A 10,204-nucleotide genomic window follows, 5' to 3' on the forward strand; every position below is an offset into this window, starting at 1 on the left:
ATCATTATAGTGTTCTAGAATAAAAATAGAATGTAAATACATGATCATCACTCACAGACTGATTCTGTAAGCATGCACGAAATTTATTGCAAAAATGAGTCCTCAAAGAGCAAAGTTTAAAGATACACAATCAGAGATTCAATGATGGCATTTCCTAATGGTTATCAGGATACCTGATTCTGATTACAGAATTGGAATTCATTTGACAGAGAAAGACTTGTCACCTTCTAGAAAGATATGAATAGGTAGTGACAAGTTTCAAGAATTTCTTAGTAAATGATGAAACAGTACAAATGAAAGAGTAAGTGAAATAATGTTAACCAAATGCATTGTTATATAGTAAACCTGTGGCAAAAATTAAACTAAAGTTGATTACTTTCTCACTGCTTTGTAGCTCACTCACAGAATGTCCTCTTAGATGCATAAATCTGCTCTGCACAAACTGCTATACTAATTAATAAGAAAGGTATTATAGATGTTTAAAAAGAAAAATGGGAAAGCATTTTGAATAGAGTTCAGCAAAAAATCTACATGCTGTTTTCTCATTAACTTCAATAATAATACAAAGTGGTTGGCTTTCAGTACCGGGTCCTTTCTAAGATTCAAAAGTTGATTAATTTAAATATTTATGATTTAAATTTCATAAATCTGAGCTGTTTATGGTCTGTATTCTTGAATCTAACACTGAAGCCCAGTCTACAATAGCTCTGACTATGCTAGCAAAACCTTCCTAGGGAAATCACAAAGTATACAAAATATGGAGTTTGTATGAACAGCTTATACCAGTTTAGCAAATGATACCACTTTTAGGCCATTATTACTGCCTCTATCCTAGGAATTTTGCCAGCATGCAGGTGTAAAAAAAATAGAATCACATCTCACCAACATGACTATGACTGGCAAATTTTCTAATATGAAGGTTTTCTAATGTTAAGTTGTTTAATAATATTTTCAAAAGCATGTACAAGCAAGGTCTTATGTTAACACAAAGCAGGGAAGGCTGACACCTTAGAGATCAGCTAGTTCAGAGAGGCATAAGCTTTTGTAGGTGACAGCTACATCGTTAGATGTTCTAAGGTAGTAGGCACCCACTTTTTTGGCAGTTGGGCCACAAATTAGCCCCTCACCTTCCATGCGTGCCACTCAGATCCCCTTCCTCTGCCCAGTCTGTTGCTCTGCTTTTCCTATTCTGTGATCCCTGCTTGATCTCTTCCTCTGCTTTCTGATTCTTGTCCTGTGCTCTTTGCTCGATCTCCTGCTTTGCTTTCTGCTTCCAGCCCCACCTGCTGGTGTGCTTCCTGTCCCCTCACTGATCTGCCATACACGCAGGCTTACCATGTCACTTCTGGCACTCATGCCACAAGTTGCCTACCCCTGCTGCAAGGTGCTACTCTCTCCCTGACTTCACACCAACACAGCTAAATACTTCTGTTAAATAATGGCACTGAAAATGTTATTGTTTACATATGCTACCTAAAAGTGAAATTAACTATCCATGAATTGAACCCATTAAAGTAGTTTTGCTGAAAAGTTACAGTTACTGGTCTGCAGCAATTGCCTACATCATTCAAGCTCCACATTACAAGGGTGCATAATGGCTTTTAAATGAGAAATGGTGGGGAGAATGGATATTTTAAAAGCATTTGTTTTAATGTATCATTTACCATATTTTATGGTGTATAAGTCGAGTTTTGAACCCAAAAAATTATACCCTTAAATTTCCACCTTGACTTATACACCATATCAGTACTTCACCTGGACCCTGCACCAGCACCCTGCCACACAGGCCTTTGGGATCTCAGGAAGCACACAGCTTGGGGGACACTGCCACTGTGGAAGGAAGGACTGGGCCTCACCACAGCTCAGGCTGCCCAGCCTGGCAGCAGCTCACCCCCCAGCCATGTGAGAGGCAGGCAGGCTCCACCGATTGCAGAATTGGGCCCCTCGCTGCTTTTGCCTTCAGCAGGCTTCTGCAGCCCAGAGGATGCCTGGTGCCACCTGGGAAGGGCCTGCCTTGCCCCCTGGGCAGGATGGGGGGGCACCAGGAGGGTGTCAGAGTGTGCTGGGAACGGGGATGGTGTGCGAGGCGCTGAAAGCATAGGCAGCACCCACCCCTGCCCAACACCCCAAACTGCCCATGGGGCGAGGCAGTCCCTTCCTGGGTAGTGTCAGGCATCATGTGGGCTGCAGGAGCCTGCTGAAGGCAGAAGTGGCAAGGGGCCTGATCTTGCTTTTGGTGGAGCCTGGCCACCACAACCTGCATACAGGAGGTAAGCTGCTGCTGGGTCAGGCAGCCCCTGAGCTGTGGAGGGTGGGGGGGGGTGCTAGGGTCCACTGCCATCCCCACTGCCTTCTCCTCCCACCAATGTACCCAGCCACCCTCCTGACACACCCCGCCCCCCCAAGCAAGGCGGGGTCAACTTATACACAGGATCTATGAAAATCCAAACTTTCTGAGCAGAAATATGGGGTCAACTTATACAGCATGTTGACTTGTACATTGCAAAATACAGTAGCGACCCCCCTCTGGAGTCAGGAATTATTTTTGGATGTTAAATGGTCCATATATCATTTAACCCTGACCTACTTCTAAAGATATTTTTGCCTTCCCCTTTATATAGAAATCACCAGGAAAAATTATTTTGATTAACGACTTCCACTGGGTTTCCCTGTGCCTGTCTGCCTCTCAAGCACAACACCCCCTCTTTATATGTAGCATTCCTTCTGTAGCCACAGGTAAACTCAATATTAAGTGCAAAAGTTTGGGGAATTTTTTTTGCTCAGAATACATAGTTTTTGCAACTTTTTGTAGTCCTAAGCTGCCCTTAGTAGTTCAATAATTATCATTTAAATGAAGTATTTGTTTTTAAATAAAAAGTAGAACTTAGGAAGAAGGGAAGGATAATACTCAAATGAAGTCAGTAATACTAAGCATTGTATGTGAGATAGTAGGGGTTGTTTTTTGGGGGGATTCTTTGGCCAGGTGTTTTTTTTTCTAGTGGTATAAACCACAAGTCTTTCCTGGTTAGGAGACGCCTCTTGCCTTTAATACAAGTAACAACAGCCATTATACCACATTTCTAAAGGTATCATTTGATAATGGATAAAATTTTGTACTGTACCATAGCTTTTAGTTTACTCTTAAGGAATCTTATTTTCCTGTTAAGATCATAAATACTTCTGCTTGTAAGGGAACATGAAAACAAGTGTATAATCCCTTCCCAATTTAAGTAATATAAGCTCTCATTTACTCTATTTATCACAGTTGTACAATTAATTTCATGACTGACAAACATAGAAAAAGAGCTACAAAAAGAAAGCAGATGTAATTAGATTTGATTGGTCTTCGAGCTTTGATCAGACTCGTTCATTTCAAAGCACTTTCCATCAAGGTGGCAGCTGTTGGCTTGGATCATGTGTCTAGGCAGCAGCTCACATAGGTGTTGACTGGCTGGCAGAGTCCAATTAGCGCTACAGGTATACTGGCATCCATTCATACTTCAGCAACAGTGTAAGGCAGTTACAAGTTTTGTATCATTCTTTTAGATCACAGAAAGCTTCAGGAGGTATTACCTTAGTACATTTAATCTTTCCATTTCAGTCCAGCATAGACATCCAATTTAGGACCAGAGTTTCAAGAATATATACTTTGTTGTCTTTGGGCCCAAGAACCTAGCTTCTCTCTATCAAGTGGAAAATTAGGAGAGTCCTAGGAAACAGAAATAAAGAAACCAAACAAGGGAAGTAAAAAATGGAAAATTCTCCATGGAGCTTGGAAACGGTATATGTAGCTTTGAATTGTTCAGTTGTATACACAGTTTATGGTGCATTACAGACTTGTTTTGGTACCATGAGATAATAAGCAGTACCATTCACAGTCATATGGAGACTGCCTGTATCTGACCTTGAACAAATGGGCCTTGTAGAAACAGTGGAACTAGTTTTTTCAGCTGAGAATGCAGTGTCCAAGAATTTTTTCCTTTCTTCTTTAAGCTTGACATAGCTGGCATACCTCTCTTCATCTTAAGAAGCAAAAGTTCAGATGTTTGTTGTTGGGATTCTTGCTTACCTTGGCTCTAGAAGTGCTAAATTAAGCCTTCTTTATTGAGGCATGCCTTTATTCAATCCTAGTTCTTAGGTAAGATTCTGATGCTTTTTCCCCATTGGTCAAGAAGTAATAGTTATATAGACAATTATGTCATGCATATATTATGGGAAGGGCAGTGTCACATCTTCCAAGTACTGACATAATTTTTTCTCAGATTATATTTCTACTTTGAATTCTTTTATTTCTAACCTCATAGCATTTTGTATGAAAGAAAGAGCTGTGTTAGTCTAAATTCAGGCAGAACTCAGGCTACAGATGCAGCTTATAGACTAACTGAATGAGAGATGCGTACTTTTATTAGCTTCTGATGAAATAAGTGTTTTGCTCATGAAAACCTATGCATCTCTTAGTCTACAAAGTGCATCTGTATCCTGCCTTCTGCCTTAATTTTATGTTTGTTACCTGTATTTAGATTTTCAGGGTTACAAGTGGATTAATATAATCTAATATAGGGAGTGCTAGGTAAACCCTAAGGTAAAAGCACAATGGGATCTAATGCATAGGGATCCCTGAGGTGCCTCTTCAGCTGGGAGTCTGGGTCAGCTGATGGGGCTTCCAGCCACAGGGCAGCACATGACATGCTCCCATGGCTGGGAACTCTGGCAACTGACCCAGGCTCCACGCTAGGGGAGCTTGCTTCTTCCTGGAGCCCCTGTGGCAGGTTGACTGTAGTTGCTGCAGTCTCCCAGCTTCAGGGAGCTCCATGCATTCTGCAGCTGGGAGACCACAGCTGCTGTGATCTCTGAGCCACTGGGGGGCTTTCCACACCCCCACATCAGCAGCTGTCTCCCAGCCATGGTGGTGCACATGGGTCACCCCAGCTGGGAACTCTGATTAGCTGACAGAGCTCCCAGCCACCGGGGCCCCTAGCCACATGTTCAGTTAATGGAGTAATAGGAAGCAGTTATAAAATTATTCCATGTATTTTGTGGAATAACTTTGTAGCTTATTCCTTTTTTTTATCACAGCATTAATTGAACATGTGGCCAGGTGACCACTTAAGGCATGGTTAACTGGTTGATCGTGTCTCAAGTGTAATATGTAAAGGGGGCCTTAAGTAAATGGTATGACTGTTTTCTTTTCAAATTATTAACATTGGGGGGTTAGGTTCTGTCCTAGCAAGGAAAAACAACATCGGCCAAGTCACTGTGTGAGAAGATCTTGGAGGACTCCCATTGTTGAAAGACTTAGTAGGAGCAGAAATGTGGCTGGAAATGGGCAGCACAGTGTGGGTGTGACTGGGCTTTTGAGTGTGTTAGCAGGGAACATGACAGCAGTTCTTTACTGATATTACAGTTCATTCTTATCACTTATTCACAGGACTTGTCTCTTTGGTATTTGATACCAACAGCAAAATATTATCAATTGTCTAGGTATGTCTGCCAAGTTCCCAGACATACCATTTTTTCACAGTTTTGTCTTCTCAGTCTAATGAAGGATGGGGATGGGCTTCTTATGTTCCCTTGCTCTGAGTAGCCAGCTACAGAGACAGCACTCTCTGGAACAGCGAGGGAGCTCCCAGCTTCAGTTGTGGACAAAAGAGAAGTGAGGCATTGAGCCAGCCTAAGTGAGCTTCCTGGGCAGGCAAAGAGCAGAGGTAGGCAGGAGCTGGGGGTGATAGAAAACAGTGAATGAGAAGGAAGCAGTAAATGCAAACTGCCAGTAACTAAGATTAGCACTGTATCCAGACATTCAGTTTTTAAAGCAGTTTTGGCCAAATCTACATGAGCTGCCTAGTTTACAGTACTTCACAAATCATATCACAACATGGAAAAAGCCAACAATCTATTTCTACCAGGGATCTGAAGATTAGGTGCATTATCCATGATTTTATATTACAGCCTAGCTTCAGCTTTCGATACTAGGGCTAAATACAGGTGCCCTTACAAGGAGCTAAACTAAGGAAGGCTAAAGTCTTTGGTTGTCCTGTTAGATACCTTTTAGGCTTTTGCATGATAGTTTTTTCTATCTGTCCATTGTTGTTGATTTCCCATACTTGTATTTTTGTTGTAAAGTTACTAAATGTGTACTGTTAACGGCCCCTTTCTGAGCTATGATGCCATCTGCTGGGTGTCCTTAAATGTTTTGACCATATTTAGATATGTGAAGTTTTATTCTTGAGCACTTGCTGCCTCTCCCAAAGATACAAAGCAGAACAGAGAAATTTTGAACGAGAAGGGAAATGCAGTTTTTCTTCTGTCAAAATAGAATTTAATAAGGAGTTATAACCTTTCAACATATGCGTTTAAACCAGCTGCTATCACTTTCTATAATGGGTTTAAAAATGCTGCTGATGTATTAGAGGGATTTCTGTAGAATCTATTGCTTTCATTTCATTCCTATTACATTCTACAGGATATGTTCATTGTACATAAGGGTAGTAGGCTAATGGTTACAGATCATGTCCCCTTTAAGTACCTCCATGCTACAACTGCAATAATAATGAAGTAATCTATCCTTCCAAACAGTGTGCTGAAGAATAAATTCTCTCCACTTTTTCAGTCTGCAAAATAGCAATACTAGTAATAAGTGTAGTAATACTAGTACAGAGATGGAGTTTGTTAAAAATAAACATTTACAATATAACAGTTTAACTGCTCAGTGCAGTATATAATGAAGAATAGGAGATGCATCCATCTGGCATTTATTTATTTTAGTAGGCTCTAACTATAATTAGCCTTTATACACTACTTTATACTTTTCAGAGTTCTTTACAAATATCACCTATCAAGCTTCTCCCAGACCCAGAATTTTATGTAATTCGTTCTGTCAGTTCCATCCACACATCTCTCAATATACCCTACCCAGAAAATTACTAGGCACCCCCATGCCTATATCAGTTCTGCTCCCCACTACTATACTCTGCTCCTCCTTCAGCGCTCATGTACTCGCTTGTCCACACTCATTCTCTCTCTTTCTCTCCCCTTTCCTCATCCTATTGACCAGGTCCATCTCCAAGTGGGTGATTACCTGCTGATCTGTCATCATGTGATAGGGGGTGCAAAGTAGTGAATCTCTTGATTAATAGACTTGTTGCATTGTCCCCTCCTCTGAAAAAGGTGCATCTTAACATCTATTGTTAGTCAGTATGCAAGTCTAAGTGACAGCAGGGAGTTTCATGCTCTCTCTGGTACTTTGGTTCACCTATAATAGGCCTGTCCACTTCCAGACAGCCATTTCCAGATAGCTGAGAGTCTAATGCCACTCGGGCCACAGACCCAAAGTCTGCACATCATGTAGGTGTCTCCTTTTCCCCACTCCCTCCCACTGTGTGGCATGCCTAGCACCCCTATCCCTGCACAGCATGGACAGCCTGGCTGCCTCCCTTTCCCAGCTGCATGCACCACATGGGCTGTTCCCCTAGTAGAGGCGACTTGCCTCTCCCCTGCCATGCATGCAGCACCTGTCTGCCACCACCTGCTCCCCTCAGCTGCATGCACCACCCAGCTGCAGTGCAGGCAGGCTCCCTTCTTTGCCATGTGTTCAGCTTGGACACTTCATCCCCTCCCAGCTATCATGGTAGGAGCAAACAGGGAGGCAGAATAGCAGCCAGGCAGGAACTCACAGGCCACATGTTAACACTTGAGGGGCTATGAGCCCTGTGGGCTGCTAGCTGGACAGTCCTGATCTGTTTTCCTCCTGACTCAAAACATCACCTGCTCTCTTTTTGCTGGTTCTTTCACTTCTGCTTGAACTTACCCCCATTTCTTACATGAAGTTCTCTTGGGATGGCTCAATGTAGATATTAGGTTCTAACTCATTTACTCTGATTAGGCCAGACTAGGATATTATATTCCTGCGCCTGGCTCTACATAATTGTCCCATTGCTGGTTCTGTCCTGGCTCACTTAGATGTATTCAGTATTGAATATCTTCACAGACATCTGTTCTGTCTTTCATTACACTGGTCCTAACTCCTGTGCATTCACCATTACTTTGCTGGGGTCCAGACCCAGGTGAAGTTTAAGTTTATTGTAATGCACTTAATGCATCCAAGAAAGAATCTAGATCAGGGAGGCAAAATGGCAGATCTAGCCAGCAGCTAGATTTCATTTCCCAGCAGCCCCTGCCCACATGGCTGGGGCCAGTTTTCTTGGAGACCCCAACCACAGCTGCACTGTGATAGCTCAAGGGGTTGCCATGGAGAGCAGCCCCAGACATGCTGGTAGGGTATGTGGCAGGGCAGGGCAAGGGGCTGCTGCAGAACTTCTGGGATCTGGCGGCAGGGGCAGCTTGATCAATGCCAGGGCAGAACCCTGATCTGCAGCATGCATGCTTGGGGCAGGGGCACACAGGCAGCAGATCATGGCTCTGCCCTGGCTTGGGACCATGGTGTCACCACTGCAAGGAGCTGGGGCAGAGCTGCGATGTGCAGCCTGCATGCTCCAGGTTCCCTGCAGCAGTCACAGCGTGGTTCTGAGCCGGGGCATAGCTGTGATCCACTGCCTGCGCGCCTCTGCCCAAAGCATGTGGGCTGCAGATTGCGGCTCTGCCCTGGCCCTGACCAAGCTGCCCCTGCTGCAAGATCCCAACAGCTCCAGAGCAGCCCCCTGCCCTGCTCTGCCACAAGCCCTGCCAGTGCAGCTGGGGCCGGTCTCTATGGCAACCCGAGCCTTGTGCTCTCACAGCACAGCTGTGGCTGGGGTCTCCATGGAGACTGGCCCCAGCCACATGGGCCGTGGCTGCTGGGAAGTGGAGTCCAGTGCAGGCGAGATGAAGTCCATGGGCAAGACTTTGCCTGCCCCAATCTAGATTTACAGAATAGCTCTGATATTTCATTGATCATGTTGTGTGGAACCTCATGTTTCCCGCTGAGTGCTAACACTCCTTTTTCTCTTTGGTTGCTGGTATATACAAACAATAGTGTTTACTATTTTATAAGCTGCTTGAAGACCAACATAAGAGCAAGCATCAAGTAGCAGAGCTGAAGCCTATGCTTCAGGTGGCAAAAATGGCTGCATAAAGAAGAGATTTTTTTACAGAGCATTTTATACAATGATACTGGCTGTGGCTGCATTAATAATCAAGTGCATAAATACATATACACCAAACCCTTAAGCGGATTTGTATATCTATAATTTATAGAAACTTATTTTCTTTGGACACAAACCATAATGAGCCAAGATGAACATATCTTCCACTGTTTACAGTAAAAGGCATTCAAGAAGCCAAGCACAATAAATATTTTAGTTCCCTAATCTTGCTATTAACAGGAAACATGACTACCTGCCAGCTCTAGTTGAAAGTTATAGAAATGGAGGTTAGAAAGTGAATCTCTGTATCATTTTCTCAGGTCATTAAGATTAAGAGGAATTATGCCAAACAATTAACAGCTAGCAAAGCTATTCATCACTAAAAACTGACAGATCTGGGCCAGTTTTTACTCTGTTTTAGTTATCTGTCTATACAGAATCATTACAGAGAGCAAAAGTTTCCTGTTAAAAATGGTTTCTATGGGTGACTTCTTTAGGGAGTAACAAGCAGAATCATTTAAGAGAAATATTTGCTGAATATTGGCACTGACTGCTCTAGAGGATGGTTGTAGAATATGTCTCAAATACAGGAGCTATGGAATTCCACAAAAAAAAGAACTTAATTGGCTATAAAATTCGAGTGCAAGCCAGTCAAAAAGGGCTTTGGAGTGCAATCCTATTCCAGCTGAAACTGATGGGGAAATCCTCATGGACTTCAATAGAAGCAGAAACAACAAGTTTGCAATAATATTTTTAATCTACCCTTCACAAACAGTATGCTTCCTAAAAACTCGATGTGCTGCAGTTATGCATACATGGTACATTTGTCTAACATTAGGTGCAAGTGTCATTAAACAAGTGAAGTATATGTTGTTTGTATTTAAGAATTCAAGTAATTGGTTCTCTCTTGCCGTTTTGAACATCGGGGTGCCTGTACATGAGCAAGGTGGCTGCTCCAATGTGCTAGAATTCCAGCACATCAGAGCAGACTCGATTAATTGAGTGTGCTGAAGCGTGGCAATTACCGCATTCCCACTGACATTTTGAAGCACTGGGCCACAGGTATATGAGACACTCTGAGTGTTTTAATTAGTGTGGCTCTCAGAGCCACTCTAATTAAAGCT

The 10,204-nt window shown here is 42.9% G+C and overlaps 1 protein-coding gene across 2 annotated transcripts in view; it reads left to right on the top strand.

Annotated features, from left to right (window-relative positions):
• The window catches only part of SRGAP1 (SLIT-ROBO Rho GTPase activating protein 1), a 278,881-nt gene that overhangs the window by 147,002 nt on the left and 121,675 nt on the right, over window positions 1–10,204 (top strand). The window lies entirely within an intron of this gene.

Source organism: Gavialis gangeticus, unplaced genomic scaffold (assembly GCF_001723915.1).
Source record: "Gavialis gangeticus isolate Ggan-Ray unplaced genomic scaffold, GavGan_comp1, whole genome shotgun sequence".
NCBI lineage: Eukaryota > Metazoa > Chordata > Crocodylia > Gavialidae > Gavialis > Gavialis gangeticus.